Below are 10,037 nucleotides of genomic sequence, written 5' to 3' on the forward strand. Positions count from 1 at the left end.
ACAAAAAGCCAAATCAAGTGCAGCAAATTGATTTTGCTTCCAGTGTCTTTCCTCTAATTTTTCCCTAATTAAAAAGAGAAGAAGGATGTGATAAATCCAGCTATTTTTTAGCTCACTGTTGCACTCATCCCTGAAGAACCTCCTCCTTGCATCCATTTTATTGGTGCGGAGTGGAATGAAAACCTCTAGGTTAGATTTTTACAGATGAACACTTACATTCAGTTTAATTGGAAAAACAATGAATACAAATAGTGAATATCTACTGCCTATCAAGAGGGAAGGTTGTATGCCCAACATCTATGAGTAAAGGGTCACTTACATAAATGTGAGATATAAGCACTCAGGTCTGATTTTGGACTGAGTGATCCAGTCAAACTCATGGTGGGGAGGGGAAATTAAAAGTTATGTATATAGATAAAATTATGGAGTTCAAGTTGTTCTATTTGACAAATGTTTGTGTCTTTTGCTATCATCTGTTTCCTCTCCCAATACACACCCATGTAGAGACTACATGTTTCTTCCTGCTTTTTAGTCTTGCACAACTTTCTTTGACCACTCCCAGGCACTCAAAGCACTTTGCAAAATACTTCCCTTTCGGCTTCTTATTTTCCCATGTCTTATGCCAGTGATTCTCACCCAGCTCCTTCTCTCTGTTGTTCAATTATTAAATGAACTTTTCTGCCCCAGGGTTTTTTTTTCCTTCCCCTGGAGAATGGACAATGGGTTGCACAACACACATCCAGGCATTGCTTGCCTGTTTGGACACAAGAAAAGCAAGGTGCCAGCACTACAGGAAAGCTCAGGGTCTGTGCTGTGTAATTTATGTTTAATGCCACAGCAGAATCTGGTTTTTGTGCCTGGCTCTTCAAAGATGTGACTTCCGTGACATGTTTTGCAGCTCCTCTTCTGCATGAGAGTAAAGGACATTTTGACTCACTTGAGACCTCTAGAAATGTTAAAAAAAGAAAAGGAAGAAAAGAGTACAAGAAAAGACACTCATGGAACTGCTGAGGTGATATAACCACGTGTCTTTTCATGTGTATCCTTTATTTTTCCTTCTATCTCATCAAATTTAAACAACCTAATCCTATGAAGGATTAAAGCTGTGATGTCTCCCTGCCATGTTTCTGTGTTCTGGGCTTTTCTCTGGAGTTAGCATTTAAGCTCTAATGAGCTTGGAGGTTTAGTGAAAGCACAGGCAGCAAGTATTAACACATGAAGTGGTTGAAGGTGTAGTGCCTTTTTCTTGGTGAGGGGATGTTACTCTTACTTTCAGCCACAATGAAATACCTTCAGTCAATCATATGGCCCCTCAAAGCACCTGGGAAACAGGATGTTTGATTTGGGTTCACTGAGACCTCATTTGCTCTTTCCGTGTTGGGGTAAGTACAGCTGATGCTGGAGGAGAAATGTCTCAGACACAGTCCTGTTCAGGTGCCAATTCTACTCTGCAGAGGCAACCTCTGCACCTCTGTGTGGCAAGCAGAGCTCAAGGGTTACTTCTTTATGAACGCCAAGGGGCTGGCACATCTGGGGCCTGCTGCTGTGGCTAGCACAGGTCTTTCGCATGAGAAATCCTTTTGTGTTTTATAAATAAAGATAAGGTTTGGATGTTATTAAAAACAGTGTCCCAAGACTTGGACGGTGCAGACCTGGCCAATCAGGCCTAGGGGGAGGTTTTTGACTGACCAATCTGGGTGACTTTTGAAAACTCTATATATATGATGAAATCAAAACAATAAAGGCTTTTTCCTTCTTGCCACTGAGAACTGACTTCCTTACTCTGCTAGCTGCTCAACAGCGACATGCTGCTACTCTTGCAATCAGAAAGGGTGGGTTTTGAGTTCAGTGGGGCAAAAACAGCCTGGAGAGAATAGGAGAGTTATACAGAAAATTAGTAGATGATAAGAGGTGTAGAGAACATTATGCAGTGACCTACTTTGGGAGAGAGCAGAAGAAACTAGTGCAGGTGGAATAATAACCAGGAGTGCTGCCTCTCCATGATGAGAAAAGAGAGTAAGAACAGCATTGGGTGGACAAGCAATTGTGCCTGTATTTTCTCGAGATGCAAAGCAGTTTGCTGCAAGACCTGTTGGCTTGATTTTACCCAGGTGAGGAAGCTGGTATCTTCTGGTAACATCAGGGTTGGGAAGCTTTATGTTGTAGCCTTCCTCTCACTAACCTGATGGGCTTCATAGAGTTTGCCTAGGTCTGGCATACCTGGCAAAACTAATGTGCAATCTGTGTGTGGAAGATCTGGGGCTTTTTGGCAGCCTTGCTAGACAGTGCGTCTGATCTCTGCCCCAGTGGTTGTCCAGCTGCTCCTCAGTTCAGCTGTGCAGGGGGTCTGTGCATGGAGCAGTCCTGATTCCCCAGGCTTGTATCAGGGTGGTGACCATGGCTGTCTGCCTGCTGCCAAAGCCAATGCATCTGGCCAGTGGTTTCCATCTGAGTTGCTTCCAGGTACATTATGCCAATAGGAGAAGAAGTCAGGAAATGGATGTGTTTGCTTGTAGAAGGTCTATGTCTTCTATAAGCACCTTGGCCTTCATCCAAATCATCCTGGAGGCTATAACATTCTTTTGAGTCTGACAAGGCGGACCAGGCCTCTTTATAGTAAAACAAAAGACACAACAAAGAGCAAATTTTAGGGTGAGTCTCCCTTGAACTTTAATACTTACTCCCATTAAGAATTTCATTCAGTGTGTCTCTTACAGCCAGGATAATTTGGCCCATGGTCCCTGCATGGAGCCCTTTGCAATCCAATATTGATTTATTAATTTCCTACTGTAACTAATATTTCAAAGAAAACACCCAGGGCCTTAACCCATCCTCTGTTCCACACTCTGTTGGGTTTATTCCAGTTGAGATTGTCCTGAGTATGAAAGGTAGTTAGTCATGAGGAGTCTGAACAATTCTCCATAATGAGAGACAGTTGATTACCTCCTGCTCCATATGTTACATGTTCACATAGGAGGCTGCTGTAATTGAAATTCTGTCTACGTGCAAGTGCATAGAACAGACCCTGGTATCACAGGCTCCTTAATGATTGCAGATGGGAAGAAGACTTCATTCCTTGCTCATGGTCCTTGTAGAAGCAACTTGCAAGAAGCGTCAGTGAGTTCTAACTGTAATGTACTCACATGTCTGCTCTGGAAAGGACTGGCTCCTGAAACTGGCTTTTAAAGGTCTGTCTCACTCTGATCTGACCTTCCTAGTTATTTGCAAGCACAGTTTGACATTTGGATAATTAAGCACATAATTTATGACTGAAAAGGGAGGGCATTTTTTTTTTCCACTGATATCTGACACAAGATATGGAGAGGTCACGCTAATAGGAGTCCTTGTATGTCTTCTGACTTCAGTAAACTCACCCTGAATGAGGTTATAAAACTTACATTGATAAGTCTTGCATCTGAGAGATATCAGGTATGGACAATGTTTACTGAGGTTAAGTGGTACTGCTGTAGCTGGTGTGGTTCAGGAGAGTCTCACAGGGGTCTCTGCTCTCCTTCCTTCTACATGAAGAAAATGCTTTTATTAAATATTCATGTGGGCGGAAATATTTTCTTTGTGGTTGGTGCTGTGGTTACACTATAGCAAGATAACCCATGCAGTTCCTGTGAAACCACCCGTCTATCTAAAAGACACAATATCCGCAGGGGTGAATTATAAGGATACTCTAAATGGCTTGACAGGCCTTATTTTATCGGTCATGGCATGACCACACAGCTGGGGCGGGGGGGTGGCATCATGTGAGGATGCAATGGGAATATGGCAGCACAAGCAAACAATCACCTCTGTTGTCATGACAAGTCAGGTTTCTGGAGAGAGCTTTCCACTTAGAGAAAGCTGCCTTTTGCTGTGTTTCTCGTTTTCACATTCTCTGTAAGTATAACAAATGTACACATGCAAAGACAAAATCAGACCCTGCTGTTGCATTATGAAGCCAGAGATAGCTTTCATGAATGATGAGCTACCTTGTACACAATTCACCCCAGCAGCTGTGGCTGTGTGAGCACTTCCTGTTTTGTGCCAGCACAATGGCCCGTCACTGCTGTGAGGTGCTTGGCTGTGGGTGACAAGGGCAGGACTTTTGTCTCTGAGCACCTCAGTGGGTGCAAGGGGCTCGTAGCTCTTGTCCTGCTGGAGTGGATATAGCATGTTTAAAAAGGATACATCTGCATTACACTTGTCCAGAAAAAGCTTTCTTGCTTATGCCGGGGCTTTCTTGTGTGTGTTGGATCCTCTTTATGTTAGTTTAGATGCAATTGTACTGCTCCCCAGTTATAAAGGTGTGTCTCTATTGGTGAAGGAGGGGATGGCGGACTAGAGGTTGGTCCTAAACTGAACTTTTGGATCCAACCCCCATGAAACTTTTAAAAAAGTCCTAGTCCCATATTGAGCTATAGAGCTCTGAGTCATGGGTGCTCTAACACTGGCTACAGGATAGATCCACAAAACCAGCTGTGTTGTGGGACAGTAGCTAATTCCTAACTCAGACCATCTCTATAACATGCTGCAATCTGCTTCTAAAAAGCAAATCAGAACTAGTTCTTCCACTGGAAATGCTTCATGGAGCTTGTAATAGCAGGGCTTGCTTGGGTATGACTTTGTGCTTTTTACAGCCACGTTTTCCAAACCTTGCATCTACTGAGTAAAAGGTGTAGATGTACTTGAACACCCAGACTGTGGGTGCCCACTGTGTGCCCACAGATCAGCAGCATGTTTCTCTCACCATTTTAAATACTGTAACTCTTGCTTTTCCTGAATCCCTATAAACTTTCTGCAAGGGCATCTAGGAAGACTTCTTGGTTTTCTTCAGATGAATAGACCCTAATGTCCCATGTTTTGGTTTGGGATACAGCTTTAGGTTGCTGTTATTTTGCATGTTCCAGTGGTGCAACCAGTTCCTCTTTCTGTCTATTACAGTGAGACAGCAGTCTTTTAACACTTGGCAGCACAGTTTCTGCTTTTTGACTAGGATCATTTGAAGTGAAGGCAAAATAGACTGGTTTAGGAGTATGGGGTGTTCTCTGCCACTCTAGTGGAGGGAAAATTCCTGCCTTTCAGAAGTGATTTTTTTTTGGTAACTGGTTTGAAGGCTCCTATTCCTTGACCTGTCAATGCAGAAGGGTTCAAATGGAAAGAAAAGGTTATAAGAATGAACCTTCTTGGCAGTATCCGTTAAAGCTACACCCTGGTCTTCTTGCTGCTCTGCCCTTTCTTTATCGGACCTGAGCCTTTACTGGCCTGCCAAACAAAGATGATCAGGTCAGATGAAGATCAGACTACAGATCTTCGAACTGCCATTTGTTTTACATGGACACTGAATGTCTAGACTGTTTTGCAGCTCACTGGAGTGGAGAAAGCACAATAGTTTCTCTTTTTCTGGTTTTTTTTTTTTTCTGGCTTTTCTTCCACATCTTTGTTTTCTCATCACCTGAAAAACATGCAGCCAGCTGAATGGTGTTGAATGGTTTTTGGCCTCTAGAACTAAAAACACTCCCTGTAACTGATGTTTTGTTTTAAGAGCACAGGAAGCTACTTGTCACTATTCATTAATGAGTACTTGGCTAACTGTTTGCCATCTTAAAAAAAATAGATGATGAAGCAGAAAACCCCACTATCCAGAATCAGCTGTTTTATCCCTCCTTCAAACTAGTACTGAACTAACTTTCTGCACAAAACACCATTTTCATAATCTGTGTTCGCTGTTTTTTTCCATCCTCGTTAAAATCTGCCAGAATAAGAAAAAATAAGTTAAATCCACAATGAGCTCATTCTGTCTGGGAAGTGGGGGAGGCTGTTTCTTGTCCCAGTGGTGGTCAAGTCAAGGCTGGACCCTATCTGAGCAAGGGGGGAAAAAACTGCACTTGAACATTGGTGGCTGCAGGATGGACTGTTCAGCCTACTGGGGAAAAGTGGTGGAGAAGACAGAGAGGCCAAGACACTGACCCACATTCCCACACTGAGCACACAGGCAGCACAGCAGCAATCTCATCCCCGCCTAGCAGGCACGTCTGGCTGCAACAGCTATGTAAATAATTTAACAGTGAGATTTATGGGCTTCTTTCTCACTGTGGTGTCTTATGTTGCATTTAGTCACAATTACCAGGATAATTGCCCTGAAATTGTGTTCTGATGGCACGATAACGTGTAAGAGAGGAGCTGAAATCTTCAGGTCACCGATTAAAAGGGGAAAACATCTTTTCTCTCAAAATCAAGTGTGAAAAACTATTTTGCTCCTTTTCTTTAATTTTATTTTTGGGCAAGTTTTCAAAGACAATGGAATATCTCTCTACAGGTTGAATTGGCTTCTGTTTGAATTCAAGACTCTTTGACTGTAGAAACGCATTGTTTTGCATATTCTCAGAGTAATCAAACCAATGTGTCAGACTTGATAGTTATACTCCATACAGAAAAGGATATGGCAATTGTTTTGTGAGGGGGGAAAGGGAGCCATCACTTGCAGATAACCTATTTATTTTTAAAAATTGGAAAAAATTCCTTTTTGTTTATTTGCTGCTCTGAATAATTGAAGTATTTCTGTTTTCCACAGCCATTTTGTGACATGCAAATAACAATTTATTTTTATGTGGGATGAATCCTTCCTGTGTGCTTTCCACTCTGTGAAACAGGGTTGGGAGAAATATGCCTTTTTCCATGAAAATACTAATGACTGAATTAAAGCATGACTCAAGTGGGCACTGTTCTAAGCAATAATATCAGAGTTGTCACAATTGTGTGTGGGATTTAATGTTCCTGGATGATACTTGCGTTTAGTCTGCAGATCCATGAGTCAAGGCAACTGTTAAAATCTCTCCAAATCTTAGGTGGGGCCCAAATGAGTTATTTTGAGGTGTTAATAGAGTCATTTGAAGACGTAACAGAGAACTGACTGCAAAACAGGGCCAGCTGGGAGCATAGGTGATGTGGGCTGTTGCCTTGGGCAGCAGCAACCTGCCAAAGGCACAGCAAAATGGTCATGTCTTCATCGCTTGCTCTGCCTCTGCCAGCACCTGGGGAAATCAGGTTTGCTGGCGGTGCCAGGGCAGGGATCAGGGGTGTGTGTGCAGACTGGGGCCAGCTGCTTTCAGTGGTCACTGCTCCTGCCTGACGAGTCACCTTCTGACAGCAGGAGCTGCCTGTCATGGGCTATGTGGGATCATGGTTTAAGGGCATGCTTTTCCCTGTTTCCCTGGAACATACACCAGCTGTGGTGGCTTTTAAAACAAAACTGTGTGGTGTTTTGTGGTGGCCTTAAAAAATCCTGAAGCTTTGTTTCCTCTGTGAGTGTGGGTAGTCTCTGCTATGTCCCTGCTACCAGTCTGTGGCGCAGCCTGGCTTCCCATCCTGCTCTGTTCTCTCAGCTGGATTTTGATTGGGTGCCTGGTGTTCCCATGATGGCAAGTGATGATGGAGTTTGGAGCTCTGACAGCTCTGCAGTGAGCACAGGGTGGTTATATTTTCCAGAAGAGGATGTTGTTTGAACATTTTTTAGTACATTTCAATGTAAAAGTAAAGTAAATTTGATTACAGGGCATAGAATTTATGTAGTGGAAAAAAACTGCATTAAAAGTTCAGGACCCCAGAGGCATGAGCCTGATATTCTGGGCTCAGTGTCTCTTGTGGCTGACAGGTTTCTTTTTGCTTTGACCCTCATTGTCCATGCAGATAAATCTTGATTATGGGCTATTTGACTCCCCTTTACAAAATGATTGTGTCTTCCATGATATTCCACAGGGCTGGAACTGCGCAGCATACTAAAGTTAGGGAAATCTCTCGATACAGAACCCTCTGCACAACGTAAACATCAGTTCAGAGTGGCTTTCTAAAGGAAGTGTTCAACTTTCACTGTTTCATTTCATGACTTCTTTCTTCACTAAGGATTCTTACTGAAACAGAAATACTCTCCCAGCAGTGTACTTGGAGCCTGAAGCAGAGAACTGAACAGTTCTTCTGGGCAGAAAATGCTATATTCCAGGTGGAAAGGTGTCATTTTCTGGTAACCCTCACCCAGTGCCTACACATGCTCTTCATGAAGTTGTATTAGAAGCAGTTGGGGATACTGTAGTATTGATTGGTTTCAGGAACAGAATGGAAAGCATTTCCTTTGAGAGTTCGAAAGCCAGAAATAATTTTTCAGTTGGCTGTAGGATGGATATCATTATTTCTGAAACTAGCGTCACAGGGCAGTGTGACTGGCTTGGAACAAACATCTCAAGCAATGCTCACTTAGGTAGAGATCTTTCTAAGCACTTAATTCCCTTTTTTTTTTACATATTCATAGCAATGTTTGTATGGGGGAATATGTTGACCATTTTAAATTTGGATTTCATTAACTAATGTCATAAGAGTCATCTAACACTGCCAAAAAGTGGTGGCAGGATACCAGAGACTGTCAAATACAGAGTTATAAGTGAATTTCTTCTAGTAGCTATAAAAGACAAAAATTCCTCCTTTCCTGTTCTAAAAGCCAGCATTGAAGCCAGTATCAACCTTATCCATCTTAGGCATCAGTTTTAACAGATATTTCTGTACAGTTAGAAATTGCTAGTTTAATGTGGCTGACCCAGCGAGCTCTCATCAGTCAGCTGATGTGTGGCTGCTGAACGTGTGCCTTCTGGTAACCTGTCCCAGCTGCTAAGGGAGACACATTAGTGTAAACTGGTTTTCTTCTGTGTAATGACCCCTGTATGTGGTATGACATAAGAAAAAAATCCAGGTCAGTGGAGCTCTGTGGTTGTTTGTGGTGAGATTTCAGAAGTAACTGCTTCCAGTCACTTGTATTTAAGCGCCTAAGTAAGATCTTGTTCAGTTTTCAGCTGAAATAAAATACCTTACTTTTGTGTATGACTGAGCAAGATCAGTGGGGGGGGGGGAGGGGGCGGAGTGAGACTCTTTGGAAAATATATCTATTTAGAATATCTGAAACTTGGTAGAAATGTACTCAGGCTTTCCAGCTACATGATTAGCTCCATGTCCAGCACAGAAGCAGTGTCTCCCATTGAAACTGTATGAAATGTGTATGCATTTTCTGGTACTTCAGTAGTGAGTGAGGCAGTATATATTTTTGTCTACAAACATTTCAGTTTTTACATCGAAAAGAGCATATTTGATCTCTCCAGCATTTGGCATTATGGTATGCAAGGTGTGTTCATACTTACTTTTAAGTATGCAACTATTTTATGGTAGAGTATCTGGCTCAAGCTGTCTCCTCAAGGAGGGGGATGCCACTTCTGAAACAGCCTGTATACCTCTGATGTATGCACACAGGGCCTGCAAACCCTTTGGATTGCTGCAGATTAAAACTTGGAGGTTTATTCCAACCAAATAAATTCTATTTTTCTACTGTTCTAAGATCAATTAATCCAACAGTTAGGTCAGCACTGCCATGTTCACTGCTAAACCATGTCCCCAAGTGCCACATCAATGCACTTTTTGAACACTTGCAGGGGTGGTGATTCCACCACTTCCCTGGCCAATCTATTCCAATAACTGACCACCTTTTCAGTGAAGAAAATTTTCCTAGTATCTAATCTAAACTCCCCTGGCACGACTTGGGACCATTTTCTCTCAGTTACATGGGAGAAGACACCACCTCCCATGTGCCTACATCCTCCACTCAAGCAGCTGTACAGAGTGATGAGGTGCCCCTTGAGCTTCCTTTACTCCAGCCTAGACACCCCCAGCTCCCTCAGCCCCTTCTCACAGGTGTTGTGTTCGAGACCCTTCACCATCTCCATTGCCCTTCTCTGGACTTGCTCCAGCATCTCTATGTCCTTCTTGTAGTAAGGGGCCCAGAAGTGGACACAGGATTTGAGGTGTGGCCTCACTAGTGCTGAGTACAGGGGGACAATCCCTGCCTTGGTCCTGCTGGCTGCACTATTCCTGATACAAGTCAGAATGCCATTGACCTTCTTGGCCACCTGGGCACACACTGGCTCATGTTCAGATGCTGTTGACCAGCACCCCCAGGTCCTTTTCCATTGGGCAGCTTTCCAGCCATTGTTCCCCAAGCCTGTAGCATTGCA

At 43.0% G+C, this 10,037-nt stretch overlaps 1 long non-coding RNA gene across 1 annotated transcript in view; it reads left to right on the plus strand.

Moving 5' to 3' along the window:
* Window positions 1-1,070, plus strand: part of LOC146441551 (uncharacterized) — a 74,952-nt gene extending 73,882 nt beyond the window's left edge. Inside the window, exon 4 of the long non-coding RNA XR_014849958.1 lies at window positions 899-1,070. This is a non-coding gene — a long non-coding RNA (uncharacterized LOC146441551). The remainder of the gene's footprint in view (window positions 1-898) is intronic.
* The last annotated feature ends 8,967 nt before the right edge of the window (window positions 1,071-10,037 follow it).

Source organism: Lichenostomus cassidix, chromosome 2, assembly GCF_008360975.1.
Source record: "Lichenostomus cassidix isolate B80296 chromosome 2, HeHo_3.0, whole genome shotgun sequence".
Lineage (NCBI taxonomy): Eukaryota > Metazoa > Chordata > Aves > Passeriformes > Meliphagidae > Lichenostomus > Lichenostomus cassidix.